Raw genomic sequence first — 12062 nt, 5'->3', positions numbered from 1 at the left:
GTATCACCGTGTTAGCCAGGATGGTCTCGATCTCCTGACCTCGTGATCCACCCGTCTCGGCCTCCCAAAGTGCTGGCATTACAGGCATGAGCCACGGCGCCTGGCCGAATGTAACATTTTTAACCAGAATACACAAACTTGGACAATTCTTGTAGTAACATACATTAACTTATTAATAGATTGGCTACTTCAAGAAACCTAAAATCACACACAAGTCTACTACACCTGCAGTCAAGGTGAGGTCCTGTTGCACAATTTGGGCATTCAAATAGTTAAGTCAGCTAAAGGAAAGACACATTGCATTTGATATTAGAGCAGTAGAATAAATATCAGCATACACATTCAGAGTGGCATAAAATTCAAGACAGTAATAACTTTGAAGGGAGGGATGTAGTGACAAGAGAGGACCATGAAGAGGGTCTGTGGCGTGCTTGGTATGACTGATGCAGAAATAAGTGTATTTACTTTTGAAAAAATTATTGAATGACATGCTTATAACCTGTGTGCATTTTATCGTCCATGCCTACTTCAACAAGAAGTGTACTTAAATCAGTGTCAGGGCCGGGCGTGGTGGCTCACGCCAGTAATCCCAGCATTTTGGGAGGCCAAGGCAGGTGGATCACCTGAGGTCAGAAGTTTGAGACCAGCCTGGCCAACATGGTGAAACCCCGTCTCTACTAAAAATACAAACATTAGCCCAGCATGGTGGTGGGTGCCTGTAATCCCAGCTACTCAGGAGGCTGAGGCAGAGAATCTCTTGAACCCGGGAGGCGGAGGTTGCCATGAGCCGAGATCGCGTCGTTGCACTCCAGCCTGGGCAACAAGAGTATAAAGCTCTGTCTCAAAAAAAAAAAAAATCAGATCAGATGGCCCTAACATGGCCCAAAAGGAAAGACATTCCCATTCCTAGAAGAATGTGAGAATAAGAGTAGCATGGACAGGAAAGCGGATAGAAGAATAAGGGTAGTTGGCACCCTAGAGCAGGAACCAATGAAGGAACAAAGGGAAAGCTTCACTGAAAAATCAACTCACAAAAGACAGATTAATAGGAGAGAAAGCATATGCATTTATTTAAGCATAGTTTTATATGACACAGGAGCCTTCAGAATGAAAACCCAAACACTCAATGAGGTGCAGAAGCTTATATATCATCTTGAGCTTACAAAAAGAATGGGAGCCCAAAGCATGGTGAACAATGGTTATGGTGGTAAATCAGGTAATAATGGCAAGAGAGGTGATGAGACGGAGAAAAGAGACTTGGGTAGTAAAGGTGGTCTCGTTAGGTAAATGAAATCTCACAGGTAGTAGCCCTTAGAGAGAATAGATGGTAAATTTTGTTTTAGACCTTTAAAGTTGTCAGGCCCTCAGTTAATCTTTTCTAGATCTGGACAAGAAAAATGCATGGCTGCTTTAATATAGATTCTCTACAGATAAAAAATTTTCCCGCAAAAGACAACATTACAGGACGACTTCTGTTTGCTGGCCCTCTAATAGCCATCTCAAAATATGTCAAAGAAATATATTTGGGTGTAAAATATTTGTATTTCCTTCAGTAAAAATTATCCCACTGTAAAGAGTGGTATGATACCTGCCACCCAGACATGGGACGGTTGTAAGGAGCAACCTTCCTTCCTTAGCAAGACTTATGTGTCCCTGCAGTATACATCTAAGCCACCAATGACAACTCTACCTGAGCAGGGTTGGAGTCCACTTCTTAGGAAATGAAATTGGTGTCTAAAGGCACAGGATTTATCTCATATCACTTTGGCTTGTGATGAATCATACATTCTCAGAAAAAAGCACATTCCAAGAAGTCAGAAGCTGCACAACATACAAAGCTCAGTGATACTAAGTTAGATACCATTTCTCCATGTTCATAAGCACAAAGAGAGAATCTGTCCCACAGAGATTCCCACAGAGAATCTGTGTTTTGAAAGTTCCAAATATTTCACTAGGGGGAGAGGATGCCCCTCACATGGCCTTCTTCTTCAGAAAGTCACAAGATGATAAGCTTGTATGACTGTCCACTTACCCCAAAGGCCATCAAATCTCTTTGTATTCTTGGTAAGAACACTTCTAACACCTGAGCCCTTGCCAATCAGACACATAACCACCAAATCATTGAATTGAGTATAGCATGTGGATCTATAATTTGAACTAGTGCCCACCTGCTCATACGAGACCATAATGACTAATTCCATAATGCTTCACATCCTTGCTTACCTCACTCATCTTTTCTATACATCCTTTCTATACTGCTCTTTGTAATTTGACTCAATCCCCTACCTATCACTTCTAAGCTTTTGGGAACTTATTTCCTATTCAATCTGTTGTATATCTTCTACCTCTTCCCAGAACCATCCCTCTCTCTCCTCATCTTAATTGTGACCTGCCTGTCCCATGAGGGTGTGCAACTCTCAAAAGTGATTTTTTTTCCTTTCATAATCCTAGAATCCCAGAGCTAGGGGCAGTCTTATTTCTCACTGCTGCTTCAAAATCATGTCTTCTCTTTTCTTCTTCAAAATCCCCAACTCTTTAAAACCTCACACCATCAATGAAATCACCTGCTACCTCTCCTAGTTGCCGCCAACTACTGACCTCCTGATGTCTTTTCATTCACTGAAATCTTTGCCTATGGTTCCCTGACACCATTTCCACTTCAGTCCAGTTATAATGTTTAGTGACATCAATTACCACACACATGAAATGTCCAATATTCTGAATTCACAGCTTCTTGACTTCCTCCGGTTGTCTCTCCCTCCACCTCACCTCAGTCACCCACTTCCCATGTATACACACTCATGCTTAGCATTACCATAACTGCACCACATCTGAAATCCTGATTTCAGTCTCTCTCCTGTACCCCTACTCCAACAATTTTTCAACTACATCGTAATCTCCAATGCATTGACCCCATCAAATTTTTATGTCTCAACACCATTTTCACTTCCTCACTCCTTTACCTAAATTATATCCCATCATCAAGCTCTATAGTCACCCCTTTCTTATACACTAGTCCTTCTATCCCTCTGAGCAAGGAATAAAATTTCAAACTTGGTTGAAGTGAAATATGTCATTTTCTCACATGGAAAACTAAGCATCTGATTATTGCTTTGAAAAATATTGCCTGGGAAAATCCACTTTAAATTCATCATCACAGTCCTCATGTGGACACTATATGGTGCCTGGAAATTCTACATTTCCCCCAATACATTTGCTTTCATCATCTCCATTTTGTACCTTTTATATTTTTCCTGAAACCTGTCAGAGCCTCATCCACACACTTTCAACAGATGGCCTCACCTTGTTCTGCTTTGAGAAGTTAGTAGCAATTGACTTGAGCATTCTAATCTTTTTCTTATGATAACCAATAATCCTCGTGCTTCTAAATTCAGTGACTCTTCCCTGTTATTGTCTTAAAAGCTCATTTTCTTAAAACACATTCATCTCTCAGCATTCAAAACATTACACTCTCCTGATTTTCTTCATACTCTACCTACTTTCTTCATACTTCTTCTCAATTTGTTTACTATTATCATCCTCTTCTTCATAGCCTTTCAATGTTGAGGGATCCCAATGTTGATGGGTACTTTTCTCTAAAAATACTTTATCCCTAAAATATCTCACCCAGGCATATGACTTTAACTATCAGTCATATACCAAATTTATAGCTTTAGCTTTCACCCTTCTCTGAACTTCAGATTATTATATTCTCAACATCTCCACATAATTGTCTACTACAGTTCAAACTTAATATGGCCCAAGCTCCTGATCGTCTACTCCACAAACAAATGTCTGCTTATTCCTCAGTCTTTCATGTGTCAGTAAGCAGCACTATCATTCCTCCAGTTGCTAAAACCAAAAACCAATGAGTTATCCTTGATTCTTTCTATTCTGTAATCATTCATATACAATGCATCAGCAAGTTTTGTCAACCTACTTCAAATTATATCCCCAAATCCATTCACCTCTCTCCTTCCTTACTGCTACCAGAATAGTCCAAGTCACTGTGGATGGTGTCATCAACTTCCTAATTGATATTTCTGCGTCCACTCTTGCCCTTCACATCCAAGAGTCTAATCTCCAAACAGTGGGATAATTCCCAAACAAATCAGTTCATGTCATTCTGCTTAAAACCCATTCGTGCCTTTCCATCACAGAGAATACAATTCCCACTCCTTCTCAGGAGGTACATGGCCTCCTAAGATCTGGCCCCTGACAATTTTCCAATCTCATTGTATACCTCTCTTCTTATCACCTCAATCATACTGGTCTCCTTTCCGTTACTCAAAGAAGTAAAGTTCTTTCTCACATTAACACCTTTGCGCTTGCTGATTCCTCTGCCTGGAGTGCTCTTTTCTCAGCTCTTCATGTGGCTGGCATTTTTGTTGTTGTTGTTCATTCAGATATCAGGACAAATGTCATGTCTTCAGAGATGTCTTTCCTGAGAATTCCTTCCAAAGCAGCCACCCTTCTCCCCGATCACACTCTAAGACACCACCCTGTTTATGTCTTTCATATCACAACGACCTGCAATTATAGTTTTGTTTGTTTATTGGGCTATTTTCTTATTATCTATAGAGACAACAAATTGTTTGAAGGCAGAGACCTTGTCTTTCACACTGTGGGCATATGGAACACCTTGACTATATGGTCCAGTGAGTTGTGAGAAATTTGTGCCAACAGACAACTCCACTGGAGAGACAACAAGGACAAGGCCGACTTTACTCCTCCTTATAGGATAGCTAGAGGAATAGCCAACAGTTGCCTACTACCCAAGTCTCATACCATTTTCTGCTTAACTAATCAGGAAAACAAGTCTAATAATGAAAAAAACTTTAAAAAAATATTTTGTTGCTGTGAATCTAGAACAAATAAAAAACCTACTCTTCAATTCCATTAAGCAATTATTTATTCAGTGTTCACTCTGGTTCTAAGTCTTGTCCTCAACATTGATGATACAATGATCAATAAGACAAGGAGCCAGTCCTCAGAAAGCATACAGCCTAATAGGGGAGAGGGGTAGGAAGAAACTGTGAAACAAATATTTCTATTATAAAGCAGTGAGAAGTGTTGTCCTAAAGGTTAAAAAAAAAAAAAAGCAGTCAGAATACAAAAGAAGTTGGATTTGTGAAGGTTTTGCCAAAAAAAGACAAACTTAGATTACTATTTAAAGCCAATATCACTGAAGAAAAGACATCAATCATACATAAACTCACCCAGCAGGCATCTGGAGATTTCCTGAATGAAAGTGGAACACACTAGCTATGGCATTTTCTATGCCTTTTAGCAAGATCAAGTCCAACCCTGGGGTCCTTAGACTCTGTGTTTGAGAGCCTCATGTATCATAAACACTTCTGTGCCCTTGAACTTTCTGTGCAGTCAGAACCATAGAGTGGCAGAGCAGGGGAATAACTTAGTGGAAATCATTTATCTGCTCAGCTATCAAAGAATCCAGTACTTACAGTGTCGTGTTTAAAGGGGCAAGGTGTCAGAGAAAGTACAGCTCCCTGGTGTACAGTTGATTACATAAAAGCAAAACGACAGTTTGATAGAAACTTTTATTCCAACTCTTGTACACAAATAGGACAATATGTAAAACTGCCACATAATATAGACTGGTCCCAGGACTTACAGAAGAGGCCAGAGCTTCCCTAACTCATAAATCAGGGTATCTAAATAGATCAGTTATTCTTAGAATATTAAATGAAGAGTTACAAAGCCATGTACACTTAGATAGAACATGTCGTTGTCTGAATTCTGATTTCCTATATGTAAAGAATTTAATAGGCTGGGTGCAGTGGCTCATGCCTGTAATACTAGCACTTTGGGAGGACGAGGCAAGTGGATCACCTGAGGTCAGGAATTTGAGACCAGCCTGGTCAACATGGCAAAACCCCGTCTCTACTAAAAATACAAAAATTAGCCAGGCATAGTTAGGGTGCCTATAATCGCAGCTACTCGGAAGGCTGAGGCAGGAGAATCGCTTGAACCCAGGAGGCGGAGGCTGCAGTGAGCCAAGATCGTGCCACCGCACTCCACCCTGGGCGACAGAGTGAAACTCCATCTCTTAAAAAAAAAATTAATAATACTGACCTCTCAGAGTTCTCACGAGCACCAAATGGAATAATAGATGTTCTGAGGTATTACCTGATGTATGTAAAAATGCAGTATCACTGCCATGTCACACTACCTTCTCAAATTTTCTACTTTCCCCTCTTCGATTCAGGGGAAAGATTTTATAGTCCCCTCCTGCCTCCTGAGGAATAACAACGGATTTAATCTGATTCCATCACCAACAACGGAAATTCTTTTAAGAAATGTTGGTGTGCTGCACCCATTAACTCATCATTTACATTAGGTGTATCTCCTAATGCTATTCCTCCCCCTCCCCCCCACCCCACAACAGGCCCCGGTGTGTGATGTTCCCCTTCCTATGTCCAAGTGTTCTCATTGTTCATTTCCCACCTATGAGTGAGAACATGCGGTGTTTGGTTTTTTGTCCTTGCGATAGTTTGCTGAGAATGATGGTTTCCAGTTTCATTCATGTCCCTGCAGAGGACATGAACTCATCCTTTTTATGGCTGTATAGTATTCCATGGTGTATATGTGCCACATTTTCTTAATCTGGTCTATCATTGATGGACATTTGGGTTGGTTCCAAGTCTTTGCTATTGTGAATAGTGCCGCAATAAACATATGTGTGCATGTGTCTTTATAGCAGCATGATTTATAGCACACCAACATGGCACATGTATACATATGTAACAAACCTGCACGTTGTGCACATGTACCCTAGAACTTAAAGTATAATTAAAAAAAAAAAGAAATGTTGGAGGCTCTTTGAATAATCAGACTATCACCCAATAAGTAACTGCTTGAAACTTTTTTTTTATTTTTTTATTTTTGAGATAGAGTCTCGCTCTGTTGCCCAGGCTGGAGTGCAGTGGTGTGATCTTGACTCACTGCAAGCTCCACCTCCTGGTTTCACACCATTCTCCTGCCTCAGCCTCCTGAGTAGCTGGGACTACAGGTGCCCGCCACCACGCCTGGCTACTTTTTTTGCATTTTTAGTAGAGACGGGGTTTCACCGTGTTAGCCAGGATGGTCTCGAACTATTGACCTCGTGATCTGCCCCCCTCGGCCTCCCAAAGTGCTGGCATTACAGGTGTGAGCCACCGCCTGGCCGAAACTTTTAAAATGTATCCTTGAAAACAGATCCCAGGGCCCTGAATAAAATAGTAACTTTTTAACTTAGAGTAAGACCTAACTGGCACAATAAGGTAAGAAAAAGAAATAAAAGACATACACATTAGAAAAGAAGAAATAAAACTGTCTTTATTCACAAATGACATGATTATCTACACAAAAATCTTAATAAATCTAAAAACAAAAATTTCTGTAAATGGAAGCTGAGTTTAGCAAAGTTGTAAGATACAAGGGGATGCAAGGACAATATTCAAAAGTCAATTGCATTCCTGTATTCCAGCAATGAAAAACTGGAAATTAACATTCGACATCTTAAAAAATAGCATTTGCAATAGAACCAAAAAGTGAAGTATTTGGGTATATCTAACAATATATGTGCAGGAACTATATGCAGAAACTTACGAAGTGTCAGAGGTGTGTGAACCAGAGCAACACTATCTTGAATAGGAGCTGGGTAGAATGAGGCTGAGACCTACTCTGCTGCATTCCCGGATGGTTAAGGCATTCTAAGTCAGGATGAGACAGGAGGTCAGCACAAGATACGGGTCATAAAGGCCTTACTGATAAAACAGGTTGCATCCAAGAAGCCAACCAAACCCCAACAAAACCAAGGTGGCCACAAGGGTAACCTCTGATCGTCCTCACTGCTACACTCCCACCAGCGCCATGACAGTTTACAAATGCCATGACAATGCCAGGAAGTTACCCTATATGGTCTAAAAAGGGGAGGGATGAATAGCCCACCCCTTGTTTAGCATATCATCAAGCAGTAACCATAAAAATGGGCAACCGGCAGCCCTTGGAGCTACTCTGTCTATGGAGTAGCCATTCTTTTATTCCTTTACTTTCTTAATAAACTTGCTTTCACTTTACTCTGTAGGCTTGCCCTGAATTCTTTCTTGCACAAGATCCAAGAACCCTCTCTTGGGGTCTGAATTGGGACCCACTTTCCCGTTAAAAAGAAAGCACTGATGAAAGATTTTTTTTTGAAGGAACTATATAAATAGAAAGATATTCTATGTTCATGGATTGGAAGACTCAATATGGTCAAGGTGTTATTTCTTCATTACTTCATCTATAGCTTCAATGCAGACTCCATCAAATGCCAAGTAAACATTTTGCAGCTATCTCAAGCTGCCAATAAAATTTGTACAGAAATGCTAACAATTTAGAGTAGCCTAAATAACTTTGAAAAAGAACAAAGCTGTAAGATACTATCAGATTTCAAGACTTATTATAAAGCTGCATTAAGTAATACAGCATAGTATTGCCACAAAGGTAAGCAAATATATCAATGGAACAAAATACAGAGTTGGAAAATAAGCACATACTCATATAAACAACTGATTGTTAACAAAAATACAAAGCAGTGCTGTGGTGATATGATGGTTTCTTCCATAAAGGGTATTGGAACAATTAGATATCCATGTGCAAAAAAAGAAGAAATAAAATCATTGGATTTATACCTTATATACCATATCTAAAAATTAACTCAAAATGAACTATAAACCTAAATGTAAACCTTAAAACTATGAAACTTCTAGAACAGAGCATGAAAGGACATCTCTGTGATCTTAAGTTAGACAGTTTCTCAGACATGATACTAAAACATCAAGTCCATACAAAAAAATTGATTGACTGTGCCAGAGCCCTGGCATAGGAAAGTGGTTGACTCGTGGGTTGATAAGAAGAATTTGCTGACAACAGTATAGGTTTGAAAAAGGCAAGTTTTTATTAGAAAGAAAGAATGCTGCAGAAGAGTGCAGCGGGGCGCCTCCGTGAGAGGACTGAGCCAGCCACGGTGGACTTTTCCTTAAAGCTATTTATAGACCTTAATGTGGGAGCTGAAGGTAATTTGCACAATAAATGATTACATTTGTAGACATTTTGGTGTCTTAATGTTGACAAGGGTTCAAGGGTTGCACAATGAGTTTCGGCATGCGTGCATTCCAGAGATGTATACAAATTCTAGTTACTTATAAATTTTAAGTTGAAAAGAGGCCTGGAAACAAGTGTCTTTAGATAATAGGGAAGTCTAATTACTTCTAAATTCCTCTGATAAAGAGTTCTTGTCTCCAGCGCCTGCTTGATGGTTGCCAGATATTTTTGCTCTCCTCAGATTGAACTTTAACAAAATAATTTTAAAATCTTTCCAAAAGACATTGTTAAGAGAATGAAAAGACAAGTCAAAGCCTGGGAGAAAATATTTCAAAAATCACATAACCAATGAAAAACTTGCATTCAATAAGTTAGGCTGGTGCAAAAGTAATTGCAGTTTCAGACTGAATTTTAAATCATTATAACTAAATTCAAACACAGCTTTATTAATCAAAATAGGAACCATTACAATCAATACATTTCTTTCCAATGAGAAATAAGTTTGTTTATTCCTGTAGCATAAAATTCCATGCATTGGGATTTGAGGAAATCTTGGACAGCATTTTCTGCATCCTGCTGGTTATGGAAAAGTTTTCCCTGCAAAAAGTTGTCGAGATGCCTGAAGAAGTGGTAGTCAGTTGGCGGGAGGTCAGGTGAATGTGGTGGATGAGGCAAAACTTCATAGCCCGATTTATTCAACTTTTGACTTTGGTTGTGTGACCTGTGGTTGGGAATTGTCATGGAGAAGAATTGGGCCCTTTCTGTTGACCAATGCTGACTACAGGTGTTGCAGTTTCCGGTGCATCTCATTGATTTGCTGAGCATACTTCTCAGATGTAATGGTTTCGCTGGAATTCAGAAAGCTGTAGTGGACCAGACTGGCAGCAGACCACCAAACAGTGACCATGACCTTTTTTGGGTGCACATTAGGCTTTGGGAAGTGCTTTGGAGCTTCTTCTCAGTCCGATTACTGAGCTGGTCATTGCCGGTTGTCGTATAAAATCCACTTTTCGTCGCATGTCACAATCCAATTGAGAAAATGTTCGTTGTTGTTGCATAGAATAAGAGAATATGACACTTCAAAGTGACAATTTTTTTGATTTTCACTCAGCTCATGAGGCACCCACTTATCGAGCTTTTTCACCTTTCCAATTTGCCTCAGAGGCCAAAGGAATATAGAATGGTCGACATGGAGTTATTTGGTAATGTCTCGTGTAGTTGTAAGAGGATCAGCGTTGACGGTTGCTCTCAATTGGTCGTTGTCAACTTCCGATGGCCGGCCACTACGCTCTTCATCTTCAAGGCTCGGGTATCCTTTGCAGAACTCCTTGAACCACCACTGCACTGCACGTTCGTTAGCAGCTCCTGGGCCAAATACATTGTTGATGTTGTGAGTTGTCTCCGCTGCCTTACGACCCATTTTGAACTCAAATAAGAAAATTCCTCTAATTTGCTTTTTGTCTAACATCATTTCTGTAGTCTAAAATAAACATTAAATAAACAACAAGTAGTAAGTCATTAGCAAAAAACCATAAAGTAAGAAATGCCCATTAAAATGATGTATACCGATATTGGAATACATTTAATAATGTATTCCAATATCAAATGGCAAATTCCAATAATACAAAAACCACAATTACATTAGCACCAACCTATATATACAGAATTCTCAAAACAGCAATAAGAAAACAATCTTATTAGAAAAATGAGTAAAGAATTTGAACAGACACATCAAATAAGATATACAAATAGCCAATAGGAATATGAAAAGATGTTCAACATATTTATTTGGAAAATGCAAATGAAAACCGTAATGAAATACCATTACACACTTACTAAATGGCTAAAATTAAAATGGCTGACCATATTAAATACTGATGACTGTACACTAATCTTTTTACTCTTTCATTCCTACTAGCATTCTAATTCAGATTCTTATACGCTCTGGCCTTTATTGTTAACACGGGTTCCCGACAGGTCTCCCCATTTTCACTCCTGCCATCTTCCAGCTGTTCTCCACACTGAAGCCAGTCATTGTTATAAAATACAGATCTGATTGTGTCACTCTCCTGCTTAATATTTGTAGTTGACCCTCCCACTGCTCTCATGAAAGTTCATAATACTTACTGTGGTTGTAAATGCCCTTTTATGATCTGTCCCTTGACCATTTGTGTACACTCGTCTTGTGCTACTGTCTTTCTTCATCAATATGCTCCACCATACTGTCATCTTTCTGCTTGTTTTTTTAAAAAAATGTATGGAACATCTCTTTCCCCTTATGTGTCTTATGCAACCTGTCAGACAAAACCACATGTTATATTTTCTCAACACACAATTTTATTTCAGGTCTCTGTGCCCTTTACAAATCTACTTGTCTTTCTGTCTGGAGTGTTCTTTCTTCTCCTGGCCAAATTCTAATCATCTGTCAAGAGTCAGCAACAGCATCATTTCTTCTGTGACTCAATTCTCCAAGCATCATATCCTCTGTGTTCCTATAGCACTACATTGGATCAGTCCATAACAATTCTGTCAGTGTATTATAAGAACTTATTTACAGGTTTTGTCTCTTCTACTATGATGTGAGCCTTTTAGTCATATGAATTGCGATTTTGTATATATAGCGCCTACCATGGTGCTTAATTCATGGTAGGGGCTTGGTAAATGTTTGAGAAAGATGAAATGTTTTTTAAACATAATTTAATTTACATCTGCTCTGAAGCAGTCTTTTTCTCTGCTTAGGCTACCCTTAGTGTGAAAATGATGTGTGATTTAGAGGGACTCTAGCCTGCAGTACAAGCTTATTTTTTTCTATGATCTACAAATTGGAGAGGACCGTAAAGTGTCATCTGGCGACTTGTACACTCTCTGTGTTTTGGTACCAAGCATGATGGTCCTTTTAAACATTACAAATTTAATTAAAACAAATGAGGTCTCAGGTCTGAAGAGGAGATTCCTAACTTCAGGCTCTTTTCTAT

General features: G+C 39.3%; 1 pseudogene; it reads right to left on the bottom strand.

The window, feature by feature from the left end:
• Window positions 1-9533: 9533 nt before the first annotated feature.
• LOC131383898 (histone-lysine N-methyltransferase SETMAR-like) lies at window positions 9534-10558 on the bottom strand (annotated as a pseudogene).
• Window positions 10559-12062: the final 1504 nt, after the last annotated feature.

Source organism: Hylobates moloch, unplaced genomic scaffold (genome assembly GCF_009828535.3).
Source record: "Hylobates moloch isolate HMO894 unplaced genomic scaffold, HMol_V3 SCAFFOLD_7, whole genome shotgun sequence".
NCBI classification, from domain to species: Eukaryota; Metazoa; Chordata; class Mammalia; order Primates; family Hylobatidae; genus Hylobates; species Hylobates moloch.
Note: the sequence above shows the minus strand (reverse complement) of the source record. Positions and strands in the feature narration are given on the sequence as shown.